A 19,295-nucleotide genomic window follows, 5' to 3' on the forward strand; every position below is an offset into this window, starting at 1 on the left:
TTCATTATATTCCTTTCAATGTTACAATACATATTTATACATGCTGAAGCATCCAATACCATGGACTGAAAACCATTGCATCCAAAACCATGGACCGAAAACCATAGGTAGGTTCGCCCAACCTAATATAGGGTCCAAATTTTATTTTCTCGGGACGCTGCCTCGGACCCTGTAGAGGGGGGCTACCCGCCCCCCTCAAACCCCCCGAACAAGGGGGGTTGTTGACCCCCCTATGACCCCCCCATTACACAATCGGCGCAACGAAAGGGGGGCTCTGCCCCCCCTCTAACATCCCGATTCACTACGTGGGTTAGTCATGGAAAGAATATAACACAACCCAACAGTGAAGTTGTAATGCAAATGATCTGGCGGAAATCGTACAACAAACCATCTAGCAACATTGACATCATTACTAAATAAGACTTAAGTTCCCTTTACTAATGACAATTCAGAAAATTTAAATTTAATATAATTAAAAAATGAATTAATCTGTTTTCCAAAGTTAACATTACAAATTTACCATTGTTTTTCGGTCAACGAACAATTATGTCATATTCAACACATTATTAACTGTGTAATACCTGCCGCTCGCAGTGGTTTGGTCTCGTGGCCAATGGATGGTCTGTTAAGTCATTCGTGCCGCTGTGCAGGTCACAAGTTCAAGTCTCGTCTTAACCTGGGGGCCGTTCTTGTAGGTTGGGCAGTTCCTCCTAGCGGTTATAGTGGCAGCTGGTGGGATTCGACCCCGTGTAACGCGAGTACGATACCACTGCCGTTACCGATTCCGCTAGATATAAAAAAAAATGTGTAATACCTGCCTTACGCTAGGGATAATAATATAATAATATATGCAAAAAAAAAAAACTATTAAGTCATTTCATAATTAAAATATTTTCCATATTTTTATTTTAGTTAATTTTAAATTAAATAAAATTAGCAGAACTATTTTTTTCATAAATATCCTTAATACTAATAAAGTATTCGTGAAACCTTCTTAAAATACTAATACAAAAATGTGTTTTTACGCAATTTTTTTGTTTTAAAATTGAACTTTGTTTTTACTCTCGCTCTTAATAAAATCTCACACTGGAATTTGTAACTTGTGAAAATAGATTATCCAGTAAATATTTATGTGGGGGTGCTCGACATAAATCATGTATTAATGTGTGAATTTGTTGCCTATAAAGAAATGATTGTGTGAATTTGTTGCACAAAATCGTTTCTACACAGCCACAATAGTTTAATGCTTCACATATGAGATGAGTGGGGAAGGAACATAGGCATTGGATACAAGTTTAATTGTTAATATGTTCTGAAGACAAGATTCTAGAACTTTGTGAGGGGCAATTAATATAAGCAAGTCTTCCACGACGTTTTCGGCGCAAAGTCAATTTTCCTCCAAGACGAAAAAACCTGGAGGCGACTGAGAGCGAACTTTTTCCACGTGTCAATTTTTCATTTGGTCGAGGACCAAGAATATTGAAGATCACTCATTGGTTGCAGTAAATAGTCTTTGGACATCCAAAGCCGGCAGTGAAAAACTCCTTCGGCGTAATTATCATTTTAGAAGAATTCCATCCTAACTATCATTCATGAGAATTTCAGTATGAATTAATCAAAATGAAATACTAGCACTATTGGTAAAATAATTAGATAATCATCAAAACAATTTATCATACATTTCGTATTGGTAAGATTAAAGAAATATAAAATTCAATGAAATTTTAATTTTAATTAAAATTATTTTATTAATAATATTTATTAAATGTTTATATATATATCTATATCTATATATATATATCTATATATATATATATATATATATATATATATATATATATATATATATATATATATATATATATATAACATGGATTCATCCACACTTTATCATAGATATTCTTAATTTTTAAATAGACATTGTTACAATACCATGACTTATCAATACTCCATTCCCAACAAGCATAGCACATTTCATGTGATACTCATTCCATGTTATACTTGTCGCAAGCAACAACTAACGACCAACTTCTAGGGAAGATGAGTGGTATCTATGAAAGAAATTTGTTGTTGGAAGTCATTGAGGCAAGCGGTGGTGGAGACATAATGGCAAAACTTGAACATCGATGAGTCTTTAAGGCGTTACACTAGGCATGTGATAAACAAGCCCAACAATGTCTACCAACATTACTTGCCATCATTTGATATCAATTGACTGCAAGAAGAGGTATCCCATGGAAGTTGGTGGGAGTAGTTATAATGCATTGGACATGAGGCAACATATGTTCTCGCAATTGTGAATAATTGTAGCAATAACACCTCACTAATCTTCATGTTTTTCACTTTTCCTTTGCAAGACAAAAGGCATACAGAAAAATATGTAGATCAGGTGGTTGTTCATGGCTCTTTACTTCTCTCGTACCATTATTGTTATATTGATTGACTTGATTTGATGCACTTGATTTATGCAAGTCAAGTAAGAGGATGTGGCTATGTCATAGAGTGATTTGGTTGAAAAAATGAGTATGGTAGATATTTGGAAGTTAGGGAAGAGATGATAACTATCATTTCAACATTTATTTAGTTCACTAGTACAAAATGGATAAATAGCTACTAAAAAAAATACTAAAATTTGCATATAAACGACCAATTTTCAGTCGGTGACTAGTAGTAGCTAATTTATAGTATCTTATAACGTGACCAACTTTTAGTCCTTTGTAACTTAGTCATTAATTGGTTATCTCAATTTTATCATCTAGTAGTATATTTAGTCATAAATTTGGTCATTAATTTAGTAATTTATTTAGCCATTAATTGTCACAATTAATGACCAAATATACAACAAAGTATATTACTATATGATCATCCGAGAAAACAAATTAATGACCAAAATGTTGGTCATGTTATAAGATACTGTAAATTAGCTATAAATAGTCATATATATGCAATTTTTAGTCATCATTTGAAACCAATTAATGACCAAAGAAATATGAATAATTTTTCGTCGTGTTATAAGATACTGTAAATTAGCTACTAATTGTCATATATATGCAAAAATTAGTAGTCATTTGTAATCACAAATTTATCATTTGCGGTATTTATTATCTTTTTTTGGTAGTTTCATTGTATAAATGACTAATTTAGTAGTTTATATTCATTTCATTTACTTTTATTAATAATTATTATAAACGACTAATTTAGTCATGTACACATTTTATTTGTGTTCATAATTAATCAATATGAACTATTAATTTAGTAGTTTTAGATTGATTTTATGTGTTCATTATTAGTCAAGATAAATTAATTAGTATGATTTTGTGACTAAATTAAAAAATGTCATACAATGCACACGTTTATCTAATGTTAAAACACAAAGTTACATATGTTTATTACAATACTAAATAATATCAAATACAACTATAAATAATTTTAACCACGTAAATTATATTATATGAAATTTCAAGTACTACAATATTAGTTTTCAACTTAATATTGGTTGGACTACAATTCACACATGAAATAGTGTTTCATCACTTCAAAATTACATTATCACTATTTTGCCAAGGCATTGTAGGTGAATTCACCAATTCTAAAGACTTGACCATCACTCTGTATGTGTGTGTCTCATGCGAGATATTGTCTTTAAGGGAATCACTACACTGGTTCTCTTCTCTCTCTTTCTGCATTTTTCACTCCAACGTTAGTGTTGTCTTTCTTCAATTCCTGCTTCTTACCATCATTATTGAGTTCATCTTTAGAAAATGAAAGAAGATAGAATGCAGAATATAATACATCAAAGACGATGAACATTGGAATATAAACTAAAGTAGACTATAAAGGATTTATATGACATATACCTCAACATCAATAATGTCAATGCCATTTTTTCCCTAAAAAAATAATAAACTCAAACAAGTTTTCTTCAGTTGAGCAATAGTATTTAGTTGGGTGATAGTGGCCACTACGCAGCTAAATGACCTATATAAACAAAGCAAATAAAAATTTTCCATAGAAAATATTAGGCATAATCATACCAACTAAGTTACATGCTAAGGATATCAGATAATAGTCCATAACTTGTGAAAACAAATGGAAAAAACAGAAAAACGATCAGTGTAAAAAATATCCTTATTGCTTGTCCTAAAAGAGTCATGTTCCTTAAATTTGGAGATGCTTTTGCCCACAGTAAAAGTTCTTGTCTATTATGACCTATGTTTTTAGGATCATGAGATTGATACAACATCATATTGGATTGTGGAGAAAAATAATTCAACTTTCCAAGATGAGTAACTCACTTGGTTGAATGAAGGTGAAAAACCTTAGGGAAGCAGAACACTAAGGCACAAGAAAATATATCACCACGGTCCACTAAATGAAAAAATTTCAATCCCACAATGACCTCTAGTAGTACATTTTGTTGGATGGATATCACACTCTAAGAGATTATTGTCTAATACAATGAGAAGTGTACATATATTGTCATAATGCCACTCACAATCAGACCCTATAGTAGTGTCCTATAATATTAATCATATTATACTATTTATTTATAAAATTATGACTATTAGATAATTATTAGTTTGAATGATTGTTCTAAAATTACATTTTGAGTATTTATGTATACATGAAAATATTCGAAAAAAAGGTACTTTTTTGTGAATAGTTAATTTCGAGTGAATCTAAGTGCACAAGAAATTATGGTGCCTCGTTGTTTCTCTAGTGGTTATCTGCTCATTGTACCAATTTCTCCCATGTCCTCTACTACTTTTGGTGAAGTTCTCTTTCATGATTTCCAATGCCAATGCAATGGACATTTATCTTGGATGTTTTTCTGAGCCAAAGGGAAGCTCCAAAAGTAATAACCAATAAGCAGCCTCAAATATATTATTGGGGGCCAAAATGTAGTAATTACATGACAAGAGAAGAAACAATGCACGTTAATCATCTTCCCTTTAATATTGATTAATAATTTCTTTGCATGATCATGTAAATCTAGAGTGTCAAGTACGGACACTTAAAGTTATTCATCCATGAATATCACCTTTGAGAGTGCTTAATAGTTAATAGTTCTTACTACACACACAGTAGGTCACGAACTTCAAGGATAGTAATATAAACATGACATGTTATGAAACCAGCTCAAGAAAAGATAGAAAAGATAGATCAACGCCTTAGAATTCAGCCTCTTCGAAGGGGCAACCTCATTTACATTACATAAATGAACAATTCTTGGATGATTCAAATGACAAAACCTCCTTTCTATATATAGGAGTCTAAGGAGTCACAACATAATCCAGCCGACCTAACAATAATAATATAAAGCCATAAAAATAACAATAAAGGGATTCTATGGGGCACAGAAATAACAATATGGGGGTAATAGGGGCACAACAATATAAATAAGGGGTATAACTACAATAGTAATGGGGTAATCACTAGTATTATAGGGACCCAACATGCCCCTCTCCTTCAAAAAAGTGTTGTCCTCAATGCTTGAGTAGCTCTGGATACTTCTGCATAAACTTCTCATCCTCCCATGTGGAATCTTCAGCGGATAAGTTCTTCCACTTGATAAGATACTCTGAAATTGATCGATTTCGTAGCTGTCGAGTTCTTGTTTCTGTGACTGCTTCCGGTTCCAATATAATTTTTCCTTCCTCGTCAAGTTCTGGAAATATTGTTTGAATTGGGAGCTTGTCGCCTATAACCTTCTTTAAACACGAAACATGGAAAACTGGGTGCAATCGAGAAGCTGCAGGAAGATCCAATTTGTATGCCATAGTACCAATCTTTTGCAACACCTTGTACGGACCATAATACTTTGGTGATAATTTATTATCCTTCTTAGCTTGCTTTAGGGACATTTGCTTATATGGTTGTAGCCGTAGGAATACCCAATCACCTACATCAAAACTTCTTTCACTGCGATGTTGATCTGCCTCTTGTTTCATTCTATTTTGTGCCAACACGAGGTTATCCTTTAAGAGTTGGAGGACTTGTTGTTGATGTTCGATGTGATGTTCCACTGCCTGAACCTTAGAATTTTCTCTTAAATATGATGTGATGGATGGTGGTTGATACCCATAAAGTGCCATAAATGGGGTCATTTTTGTTACTGTATGGAAGGAAGTGTTATACCACCATTCAGCTAGAGGAAACCATTTGACCCATTGTGTATGTTTCTCAGATACAAAGCAACGAAGATATCCTTCCAAATATTTGTTTACTATCTCAGTTTGCCCATCAGATTGAGGATGATAAGATGAGCTATGAGCTAACTGAGTACCAAGACAAGAAAATAATTCTGTCGAAAAATTTCTAGTGAAAATGGGATCTCTGTCACTTACAATAATCTTTGTGTTTCCATGTAGTTTTTGAACTGTTTCCATAAATGCAGTAGAAACTGTACTGGCTTTAAATGTTTGTGATAATGCACAAAAGTGTGCATACTTGGTAAGTCTGTCAACTACCACCATGATGACACTCTTTCCCTCAGAATTGGGTAAACCTGTGATAAAATCCATTGAAACCTCCTCCCAACGTTGGCTTGGAATGGATAAAGGTTGTAATAGACCTAGTCTTAATTGTTTCAACTTTATTTTGTTGGCAAACCAAACATTCCGCCACAAACTTTTGAATATTTGATTTAAGGCCATCCCAAAAAAATTCCTTCTTAACCCTGTGGTAAGTTTTTAAAAATCCTGAGTGCCCTCCTAAGGGAGAAGTGTGCAATTCCATAAGAATCTTTTGTTTTAGCTGGGAATTCTTACAGAGGTATAAGCGATCTTTGTACCATAACGAATCATTTTGCCAGCTAAATGTATCAGAAGTACTGGAATCTTGTTGTAGCTTTTGAATAAGTGCCCACACTTCTTCGTCATTCTTCCATTCCTCCCTTGCTTCGTTTATCCAATCTGGTTGGATAATAGAAATGGCACACAACAATGCTTCCACATCCTCATCCTTTCTTGAGAGTGCATCTGCCACCACATTTTGCTTCCCTTTTTTGTAGATGATTTCAAATTCATAATCCAACATCTTTGTGACCCACTTTTGTTGCTCTTCAGAGGATAATCTTTGTTCTAAAAAGTATTTAAGGCTATCATGATCCGTTTTTACCTTGAAGTGCCTTCCCATTAGGTAGGGTCGCCATTCTTAAGTGCATGGAGTATTGCCAACATTTCCTTCTCATAAATAGCTTTGCTTAAAAACTTTCCCTTGATTGGACGACTTTCAAAAGCAATGGGTCTTTCATCTTGCATTAGAACAGCACCAATTCCATTTCCTAAAGCATCACATTCCACAATAAAGGTTTTTGTGAAGTCCGGTGTAGCTAAGACCAGTGCTTGGCATATTGCCTCTTTAAGATGTTCAAAGGCCTTTGTTGCTTCCTGAGTCCATGACAATGAATCTTTCTTCAATAATGTTGTTAGAGGTGTTGCTATTCTCCCATAATTCTTAACAAACTTGTGATAATACCCTGTCAACCCAAGAAATCCTCGCAGATTCTTTATGGATGTGGGGATTTTCCATTCCTTAATGGCTTTAATTTTGCTAGGGTCTACCTTAACTCCTTCATGAGATACAATATGACCCAAATATTCCACCTCCTGGACTCCAAAGAAACATTTGGATCTTTTTGCATATAATTGTTTCTCCCCCAATAGTTGTAGCACCCTCTCAACATGTTCAACATGATCCTTCCAAGACTTGCTGTAGATTAGTATATCATCAAAAAATACTAACACAAATTTTCTAAGGAATGGTTTGAAAATTGAATTCATCAAACCTTGAAATGTTGAAGGTGCATTGGTAAGGCCAAAAGGCATGACCAAAAATTCATAATGACCCTCATGAGTTCTAAATGCCGTTTTTGGAATGTCTTCAATCTTCATTCTGATTTGATGATATCCCGAACGAAGATCCAACTTGGTGAAGTAAATTGATCCATGCAATTCGTCCAGTAATTCATCAATGACAGGAATGGGGAACTTATCTTTAATAGTGAGCTTTTTGAGCTCCCTATAATCCGGACACATGCGCCATGATCCATCCTTCTTGTGCACCAATACTACTGGAGCTGAGAAAGAACTTTGACTCGGTTGAATTATACCAGCCTCTAGCATTTCTGCAACCATATGTTCAATTTCACTTTTTTGGACATATGGATATTTGTACGGCCTGATGTTTGGAGGAACACTTCCTGGAATCAAATGAATAGCATGATCATGATCACGCATAGGTGGGAGACCTTTGGGAGTCTCAAATACCTTGGAATGATTGTTCAGGACTTTTTGGAGATCTGGAGAAATAGATGATTCCAATGTGGAAACATCTAGCGAACATAATTGTGCAATTACACCTCTTTGCTCCTTTTTTAGAAGCTTAGTCATGCCATTAGAGCTGATTATCTTTCCTGGTTTCCCTGCAATACCCCTTAATTCAATTTCCTTTCCTTCCGTAGAAAATTTGATGAAAAGTTCTTGAAAATTAAAAGCTATTGTACCCAAGGATTGTAGCCATTGGACTCCTAGTACAACATCAGCACCTCCCATTGGAATGGAAAGCATTGGGCTAGTCAATACATATTCTCCCATGGATAGCTTGATATTATGGCACTTTCCAGAGCAATTTATTGTTCCTCCATTTGCAATCATCACTTGACACTCTGGTGCTGGATATAGGAAGCAATCCAATTCTTTTGCTACCCTACAATGAATAAAATTGTGGGTGCTTCTTGAATCAATCAACACTATTACCTTTTTCTTCTTGATTTGTCCTTCTATCTTGATGGTTTGAGGAGTGGTAATTCCCGCCAATGCATTACAAGATATGGTCGGATTTATTTGTTCTTCATCTAGGCTTTGTTCCTGGAGTATATCCTCTTCTTTTGACCTTTCTTGCTCCTTTTCTTCTTCCTCTTCACAATCTATGTAGAATAATTTCTTCTCAGCACACTTATGACCTTCTGTGTATTTGCTATCACAACTGTAACAAAGCCCTTTTGCTCTTTTTTCTTCCAATTGTTGTGGTGTCAACCTTGTAGGTTGTGGAAGACTAGGAGCAACAAAACTTCCGTCTTTATAGTTGTGAGTGGTATGCTTCCTAGTTGCCATAATTTTGCTTTCCATTTTTTTTGCTAACCTGAATGCCTTCTCTAATGAATCAGGTTCCCAAAGGCGAACATCATGTTGGATATTATCCTTTAAAGACCCTATGAACACATCAATCCTATGCTCCTCTAGAATACCTTTTACCCTTATGTTCAATTTTTGGAACTCGCCAATGTGCTCCATTATTGAACCCTTTTCTTTGAGACTGATCAATTGGTTAAAAAAAGTGTTGCTTTTTGCATCCTCATAATGTGCTATCAATTCTTCCGTAAAAATTTCCCAAGTGATAAATTGTTTACGAGAACAAAGCCATTGATACCATACAAACTGATTTGGTTCCAAATATACAGTTGCCATACGTACCTTTTGTGCATTTTTCACATTATTGAGATCGAAGAATTGCTCCATCTGTAATATCCATGTGGCGGGATCCTTGCCATCAAACTTCCGCATATCGATTTTTGGAACATGGTGAGTCTTTGATCCAACATTAGAGTCTATGGAATCATGATTAACATTTCTTTTGTTCTCATCATGAGTTTCCTTTAGTACCCTTTCACCCTTAGTGACCATTTCTTGTAGCAACTTATTCATATTTATCTTCAATTCTTCCATCTTATCATCCATGCCATCAATTTTAGCGTCCATGCCATTCACCTTAGCTTCCATGCCATCCATCTTAGCTTCTACACCTTTCTTTAAACCATCCATCTTAGCTTCTACATCTTTCCTTAAACCATCCATTTTAGATTCTGTTGCTTTTTGTGCAAGTGACACTCGTTGCACTTGTTCTTGTAATTTTGATATATCATATAGCATTTCTTCTTCTTCTTCATGAGTCATGCTAGAGCTTTCAGGTTCCTTACTAGGTGTTTGCATTTTCTTTCCTCGGGGCATCAGTTACCGATAATAATGCTCTATTATGCCCTTTGAATTCCTTCAAAATAAATTTTCAAACCAAGCTTAAGCAAAAATTTAAGAAAATCTACACACCTTTTTTCAATTTGTAGGAGCTCAATATTGCCTCTGATGTATCTCTGTACCTTTCGATCATCTTGTTTTGAATTTGTGATCTGCAGTATCCCTCTATGTCCTCTTTCCAATGCCACAAGTCTGACCCAAATTGGATTTTCCAAGGAAGAGTTATGTGAAATCTCCCACAGTGACTTGATTATAGACTAGTTCAGTAGAGCGAACTTGTACGATGTGCCACGAGTCACTGTTTCGATCTTTGGATCTGAAAAATGCATACAAGAAACTACAGTCTGTCCTCTTTCTGTGCCTTCTTACGAAATTTCAATCCGATCCACAGAGAGAATGTTATGACGATTTTCCCCAGGTCACATGTTTTGAATGTAATTCAGGAGTCTGCAAAAAGACCAACTTCCTCAAATCATATCTCCGCAAATATTGCGCGAAAAACTCTGAAATTCGGACCCAAGGTTCAACGCGATTTCTTCTCAAATGGGTTTTTTTGCGACTTCTGAAACATCACAGAAAAAAAGCTATAGCGAAAATGCCACGATAACCTGTTTGGAGCAGCGAAACCCTAGAATCCAAGGCTCTGATACCAAATGTTATGAAACCAACTCAAGAAAAGATAGAAAAGATAGATCAACGCCTTAGAATTCAGCCTCTTCGAGGGGGCAACCTCCTTTACATTACATAAATGAACAATTCTTGGATGATTCAAATGACAAAACCTCCTTTCTATATATAGGAGTCTAAGGAGTCACAATATAATCTAGCCGACCTAACAATAATAATATAAAGCCACAAAAATAACAATAGAGGGATTCTATGGGGCACAGAAATAACAATATGGGGGTAATAGAGGCACAACAATATAAATAAGGGGTATAACTACAATAGTAATGGGGTCATCACTAGTATTATAGGGACCCAACATGACATAAATGAAATTAAAAGGAATGTTAGGAAGTCAAATGTGACTAATCTTCGATTCAAGAAAATACCAAGCCCTTCACATTAGCAAGGCATTCTTAGGCACTAAAATATAAAATCCTTCCATTACATCATTTTCATATTTTCTTTGATTTCCTTCATTGAGAACACAACTTTCAGAAAAAATTTCATTGAAAAAGGTCTCAAAATCCTAGTGAATGCTGGAGTGATTGTCATATCAATTAAACAGAAAGGGAATTGTTCGATATGATTTTCACTTGCGGTAGAGATAGAATAATATGAATCTTTCTCATCCCTTGGCCCTAATCAAATTATAATCTCTGGGTTCCAATCAAGTAATCACTTTCCCTCCAAGATAGTTAAGAGATCACTTTGGAGAAGGGCTTCTAGAAGCACTGTGATAGTAGAAAGGGAATTAACTACGAGGAAAATGAAGCACTTTAGTGGGTTCTCAAAAATATTTGAAGGAAATTGAAAATGATTTTACACTCCCTCCATGAATTTTAAAACAGAAACCCTTCAGCTGCATCTCATTTATTTTCCACCTTTCTGTAATTTGTAATTCTTTGAGAAAAAATAGAGCATTCATAAATATTCTCATGAAAGAGGACTCTTCATAATCCTAATAGGTTTGGATCTAACAAATAAACAATTTCATGTAGTGAATAAATATTACATGGTATATTCCAGTGATTGAAATGACAACTTTATTCTTAATCTCATTATAACAAAAACAAATTCAACCCTAACTAGTTGGGATCTAAAAAATCAAGAATTTCATGTAGTAAAGAAAACTTACATGGTAGATCCAAATTATTTGCAATGAAAACTTTATTCTTGATCTTATTACAACATAGATAAATTCAAGAGTACATACATATTTCCTTATCTGAGACAAACTTTGAACACATTCTGAGATTTCATAGAAAATATAATGATACGATTTACCTGTAGGACATGAGAAATTTATCTACATCTACCACCTGACACTAGAAAATAGTGTTATTGAGACACCATATCATGGTATTAGAATCATGTAGATAGATAGTGTTACAGAGAGACCTTGCAACACATATTCAACACTACCTTCAAGCTTCAAATTCATCAATTGATTTACTTCAGCAGCAAATTCTAGTGAGATCTCATTAAATACAGCTCGACAAAAGCGATTTATGATAGTTGTCATTACCTTCTCTGAATCTATCCACCTATGGATATATAATAAATAATCTTTCCCAAAATTTGAGGTACTTGCTTCATATTCAACATGGGATGTTGGGTTATTCACCTGGAAGAAGTTGCAAATATTAGATGCATAATGGAAACAAGCATGCAATTCAAGATTTCTCCTAAAGTCTCTTGCCTGAATTATAAAACACCAGCTAGTTAAAACTAACTACCCAAGATCCCACTTAAGAATCACGACAATTTTTAGGGTACTACCTACAGACAGGGGCACAAAGAGAACAATTGATACCATTTCATTATATCCAGACTCTAGACTAGTGAGAATCTGTGGGACCTCACCCTGCTACACGAGACCTCAGTAGCTAAACCGTCTCAGATGTGTCCCTAAAAGACAGACTAGGTTCTCAAGACCTCAGAAGTTCACAAACTCCCCTAGACAATGAGTTAGTAGACAGTCCGTACCTCCCACTGACCCTTAATCAGGCCAACAAACTTTGTGGAATTTTTTTCAGTGCTCTTGGGTTAGTCTCGGATGTTGGGAGAGATTGATCTGATCCTCTTCATTAGAGCATTCCATTCATTATATCTTTTATGTTCCTGCATTGTACCTTTTATATTCATGCATTGTATTTTTTATAGTAGACTGTTTGGTTCTCTCGCATTTTATGGACATCATTGTACTCAACAATCCCTTTGACCTATTTTATGGTCATTAGTTGGACATAAATATAATTATTGTATCTTATCTAGTGCATTTTCACATCTTGGCAAGCCTGAATTCAAATAAATTCATGAAAACTGAGTTCCATGATTTCACTAAACACAAAGATAACGCTGATTTCTATAACAGATCGCTTGTAATAATATCAAAGAATATAGGTGGATGGATTGATAAATTTCCATTTCCACATCCAACAGAATCTAATCCATTAACGTGTGTGCCTTTGGGGGGGGGGCATTCCCTTTCATCATGCACGTGGCGCAGACACACAGGCTACGAATCAATACTACTATGGTAAGACTAGCACATGATGTTGCCATGGTACTGATACCTACTACTATTGCACGCTCTAGTTGGCAGTGCCAATTATTTTACCAGTTCTGATAAATTAGAGCCACTCCCACCTATTGACAAAGGCGATGAAGCCATTAGTTTGCTTACCACACTTCCATTGAGGTTTGGATGTGGCTAGTCAACTCAAGCTAGGCCTTGGTGTTACTGGTTTTAACCAAGTCTGAAAGTCCTAAGGGGTAGGGTCTACGTTTACTATTTTAAAAGGTACACCCTGGTCTTACAGTCCTAAAAAGTTAGGTTCTGAAAGGTTGTAAGGTCCTGCCCTACTTTGGAAGGGAAAAGTCTTATCTTAGCTCTTACAATGTCCTGAAATATTGACCTAGATATTTTCTTGACCCTCCAAAAGTTGAGGAATCGGTAGCAGTCTATAAAACATTTAGGGTATCAAATTTGGTTAATTTTGTACCACTTTTTCTGAATAGATTTTATTCTTCATTCTTTGTGACATTTCATTTACTTGGGTAGATGGAGCCTTTTGTTTCAATCCACTACGAATTCCAGAGAAATAGGATTTTGCACCGCAACATCACTTCTTTCCATGGGTATCACAGTTTGTCATTGAGGTTATTTGAACTGTGATCTTGATGTTGTTCCTTTTTTAAATAGACAACTTTGGTTGAGTTCGTTTCTTGCTGAACAAGCCTTTTTTATGTTACACTGCTTGTAAAGGCTAAACTGTTAAATTTGGGGCTTTTCTAGTGTAAGATGGGCATTACATAAGAACTATGAGATTTTTCTATATATCTCAAAAATGAATTCTCTAACTGCCCAAATATGAAAATGAATTCCCTTCCATGTCTTAGAACTATTACTTGGATATGTCTCTTTGATTGATATGGCAACCTTCAATCTTAAAATGAATCATCTCATTTTTATATATGGGTATGGATTCTTATATGGACATGGGTGTTCTTATTTTTTAAACTGAATTCATTTATAGTGTTCTCTCATATTTATGCCCATTTCATGTTCCTGCATGGGAAATTCTTGTTTTTCATTCTTGTTTTCTTTCAGTTATTAGAAATTGTTATTTGTTTTGGTCTGATACGCGTTTCCAATTCTTACAAAAAAGGCACTATTTGGAGAAAAGGAATGACACTTTTTCACTCCCAGGGACAGGAAGTATCCAAATGGTTCTCGCCCCAACAAGGTTGTTGGCTCAGGATACTAGAAAGCCACAGTGGTAGATAAAACCATCACTGCTAAGGGTAGAAACAAGCATGTTGGCATCAAGAATGCTATGGTTTTATATGTTTGAAAAGAAGCTAAAGGAAACAAGACTAATTGGATTATGCATGAATATCACCTTGCTGATTCTATTCATGTATATTCCTATGTGTCAATAGACATTGTAGGTGTTGTTTGGTTTAAAACACCTGTCAGGTTGGATGCCATTATGGCCTAGTCATGACAGGGCCCAGACCAGGTAGACTCTAGAGGATGAATGTATCTGGGAAAAATCAATTTGGGAAACAGGGGGTTGTTTTCTATATTATAGAAATCAAGGGTTTTCTAATTTAATCCAAAGGCTTTCAATAAGGAAAACTATAAATATCAAATATTATTTTTGTTTTCCTCAGTCCAGTTTAAAAATGAGGGCTTGTGATGGGTTTTAGTGATGTAAATTTAGCTCAAAATCCTTTATTTTCTCTTTTGGGTTATCCATATTTCTGATGAGGAAATTGCTTCTTGTTGCAGTTGGATGATTGGGTACTTTGTCGAATATACAACAAGAAGAGCAGTGCGGAGAAGTTAGCTAAGGAGAAAGAGTGGTCCTCGTAAGAAGCAATGGAACAATTCCACGAAGAAATTGATGAAAAGGTGTTAGGAATACTGCCCACGAGTAATACTATAATGAACTCGAACATTGAGCTTTCAGAAAGAACTTCACAAGATTCAACGAAAACTACCTTGTCTCCAAATTGCGGAATGATCTCTAACCATGATTCAAGAACTTTTGCCATTACATCCATGAGCTACTACTCAATCCCATCTTTGAACAGAATTTGAAAATTTCAAATGCCAATATTGCTCCAATGGACCTTCCAGGACTTGTCCCATTTTTCATCTCTTTGACTAATCACAAGACAAATTATGATTCAACATATTTAATTCCTCTTATTCTGCTCAATGATTCAAGTTGTTCCATGCAATCGTTGCATGATCTTAAATGCAATAAAGAAGAAGTGCAAAGAAGATGTAGGTTGGAAGAATTGATGTTGCAGCAACAACAATAGGAAGAGAATGCTAGTTTGAACCAATCAATGTTCAACTTTGCCTTCGAGAGTCTGCAAAACCCATTCCCATAGTTAGACCAAATACAACCTCCCTCCAACAATGATCCTTTCTGATGCAGGAGCATACAGCTCAGCAATTTCATTATGTTCTAGTTAACTTAGGGGGTCTTGTGTTTCACGGAAGTTGGATTCCTATGTATGTAATCATTAATATTTTGAGTGATTAGAATATGAATTAATTAGATATTGTGAGGATATTTGTAAATTCTCTCAAATGTAGGAGAACTTGAGTAATGATGAGAGAGTTTGAAATCAATTGTAAGTCTTAGACTAGAAAGTGGTTTCATGATTCGAGGAACTAAAGAGGATTCTTAGGGATTAAGTGGAGCTAAAAGTGGACTTAGAGGATACTCAGGATTTAGATCAACAGATTAAGGATCTAAACAAGAATTGGTTAAACAGAACCTTTTTGTATAAATGTAAGCCAAAAAGGCACAGGGTTAAGTCAGGAGTAAGTCAATCGGTTAGTTCAGAGGTTAGATATGTTATACTGTAAGCCTACGGGTAGGAAGAAAAAGACACTGATATAGAAGATCAGACCGAGAAGGAATTCACTGTGTAAATGTTTGTTATTAATATAGATAACTCAATTCTAAGTCCATGTGATGTGTATTGAGTAATTGAATTATAGATTGTGTGTGAACTAGAGTAATTCTACATAACATAGGTTGGAGGTGTGCAGAATAAGAGAAGAGGTGTAGATAGTAGTGTTACAGTTTTATACACAGGCAGTATTGGAGAAAGCCTTTAACGTTGCAGCAAAGGTATGATTGCAAGGTTTCCTAAAACCTAAGGATTTATGAAGGAAGCATAAAGGCGCGAGTGGAGGTACAGATCAGAACAAGTGAAGACTGTAAGGCGAATCAAAATACACGGGCAGAAGGTTGAATGGGCGATTACACAGTAAGAACCAAAAGAACGTAACAGTGCACAGGAACCATTGGATCCATCAGATCAATAAACAAGAATGAGGGAGACAGACAGTTAAGATTAAATTGCGCAAATAAAGTCAAGAAGATGAATGGCGGAGATTAAGTTATAACCCTTTATTAATCTCAGTTTCTTAAAGGGTTTGATTTAAGCATGTGGGCAGTTTCCAAAGATAGGAAGTAGTTTCTCACGCACCCTAAAGGTGGTAAGCGGTCTTTCAAAATTTCATGCGATTACCTTTAGCGGCTGACACATAGCAAATGATGGAGAGAGAAAAACACTTTTATCGCATGCTCTCAATCTGATATAAATCATGAAAATATATGCGCGAGATTGTGATATAACTGTTGGATCAAGCGGGATCGATCAACGGTAGAGATCAGCAAAGCTTGTTGGCAATCAGGTGACACGACAGCCATTGGATTGGGCAGAGCAGATCAACGGTAGAGATTGTTCGGTTAGTTAATGATCGAGTGACATGATAACTATTAGATCGAGGAATGAGATCGATGACGAGTATTTAACGTGCTAAAGAGAGCATCGATGTGTGTGCAAAGGTTCGTGGAATGGTGGAAAGGTAAGTTTTGTGTGATTTATGAGATATTTCTATTATAAGGGAATTATAATAGAAATAAGCAGACTAATGTATTATGGGTTAAGTTTGGGTTTTAACCAAAGTCTAAAGACTAGGGTATGGTTGATAAGCGTCGAAGGTGAAAAGTAACCCAAAGTTGTAACCTATGGGAGAGTTAAATGAATGTTTCTGCATAGAGTTAATTAAGGAGGTGTCAACCTTGATTTGTGAATATTTTACAAAGTATGGAATATTAGAAATTCCTGGGACACATACACAATGTATATGACATGCAACTTTATTTGCATACTATGGGTATATGCAGCTTAGGATGCATCATTATGGTATGAGTAGCTTAGGCTAGCATCAATTTGGTATCAGAGCAGAACAAGGAAATTTTGCGTGTAAGAATTCTTTGAGAAAACTTAGAACATAGTTATGTTTTAAAGGTGTGTATGCAGGCAAGAGGAGACCATATTTTAAATCTGAAAAACAATAGGCACACACATATAAAGTATAGCAGAATTTGCAAATGTAAAGGAAACAAGATCATGCAAAGGTCTTGAAGGTAGCAGTAAAGAAGGTGAGAAGATTGCAAAAACCTAGAGGAAGGAGTGCTCAATTGGTTCCAAAGGAGAGAACCAGAGAGATGCCAAAAGACTGAGCTTAGAAGAGAGAAGCTTAGTGAGACATGTGTAGCAAGGAGACTTGTTACTGCAGAGGTTTTGTTGCAGCTCACAAAAATACCATAAAGGAAATCCCATAGAGGATGTGGGTAGAATTGCTAAAGGACAAAGAAAGCTAGTAAGAATTTTTGAGTGAAAGAAGTGGTGGTTAGAACCTAGTATTTCATTGTGATGAAAATACAAGAGGACAATTGTGATCTTAAAATTTGTAGATGAGTTGAAGCCTAGAAGGAGCAGAGAGAAGTGCTCAAAGAGGTTCAAGAGAATAGAGAACCAAGTGCTTGCCAAAAGACCAAGTACAGAGGAAAGCTTGGTGAGGTAAGTGGCAACAAGGAGGACTTGTTGTTGCAGAGGCTTTAATGCAGCTCATAGTAAGTGAGTGAGGAACTCATGAAGATAGAGAAGAAGATGACTACTGATAGTCATAACAAAGGTAACAAAGGTTCTGAGGAAGACCACAGCAGAATAAAAGTGAAGAAGGAGGATGCCAAGGCAAATGGCAAGAGAATGAGTCAAGAGGAGCGTGACAAGGAGATTGCAGAGTTAAAAGAACAACTCAATGTATTAAGGATGATACTAGAGGAAAACCAAAGACAAGGTTGGGTCTTGAGGAAAAAGGCAATGAAGTGGTCTAAGTTACATAGAAGGATACAATAGAGGCAACTGAAGTGGCTGGTGGAAGAACTCAGAGAAGCTGAGTTGGAAATGGAAGTTTCCATTTGTGAAATAGAATAGGGTGAAGTTCTGGGTGGAGATGAAGACTGGATATTTGTGGAAGATCTTATGAATTATTGTGAGAATTCAAGACAGGAAGGAGATATGATGACTGAAGCATCAAGTGAGACCAAAAGGTCTTATGTTTTTAAAACTGATAGTTTGTGTATGATTGCAAGTATTGCAGGAGAAAAGATCCTTTTGAAGATGTCTTCAGAATGGATGAAGATGTTGAGGTAAAAGGTGACAAAGAAAATTTCTTAGAAGAGAAATAATTTGACTAGTTACAGTAGAAAGGGTCTATGGATGAGTTACTTAATGAGAGAAGATAGTCATCTAAAGCTGCCATAGAGATGGAAGATCAGGATCTTATTCTAATGAAGAACGAAGGAATATTGTCTCAGAGAGGTAATCTAATGAATTTGATTAATGTTATTGATGAAGAACAAATGCGGGAGAATATTAATGCAAATGATGAGGCAAGGATAACTCTTGAAGAAGGTTTATAGAGAGACATCAAGGCAAAGTGTATTGAAGAAGAAGGGGAAGTAGATTTGTCTCGAGACAAAGAAAAGACAATCACAGAATTGAAGAAAGAAGAAGGACATCTACTGAAAGATATGAAGAAAGAAGAATACCATGCAAAAGATTAACAAAGGGAGAAAGGACATCTGATGATTGGTCAATAACAAAGGAAGGTATGGAAAATTGTGTACAAATTCCAAATTCTACTCCAAATGAAATTATTGAGTTATATAGAAAATTAGACTTTCAAAGAAGGGATTTGGAAAA

The 19,295-nt window shown here is 35.4% G+C and overlaps 1 pseudogene; it reads left to right on the forward strand.

Annotated features, from left to right (window-relative positions):
- Positions 1–613: 613 nt before the first annotated feature.
- On the forward strand, positions 614–15,653 carry LOC149197414 (uncharacterized; annotated as a pseudogene).
- Positions 15,654–19,295: the final 3,642 nt, after the last annotated feature.

This window comes from Pinus tabuliformis, chromosome 2_2 (assembly GCF_031772625.1).
Source record: "Pinus tabuliformis cultivar Carrire ecotype Pingquan chromosome 2_2, CPIR1, whole genome shotgun sequence".
In the NCBI taxonomy this organism is placed as follows: domain Eukaryota; kingdom Viridiplantae; phylum Streptophyta; class Pinopsida; order Pinales; family Pinaceae; genus Pinus; species Pinus tabuliformis.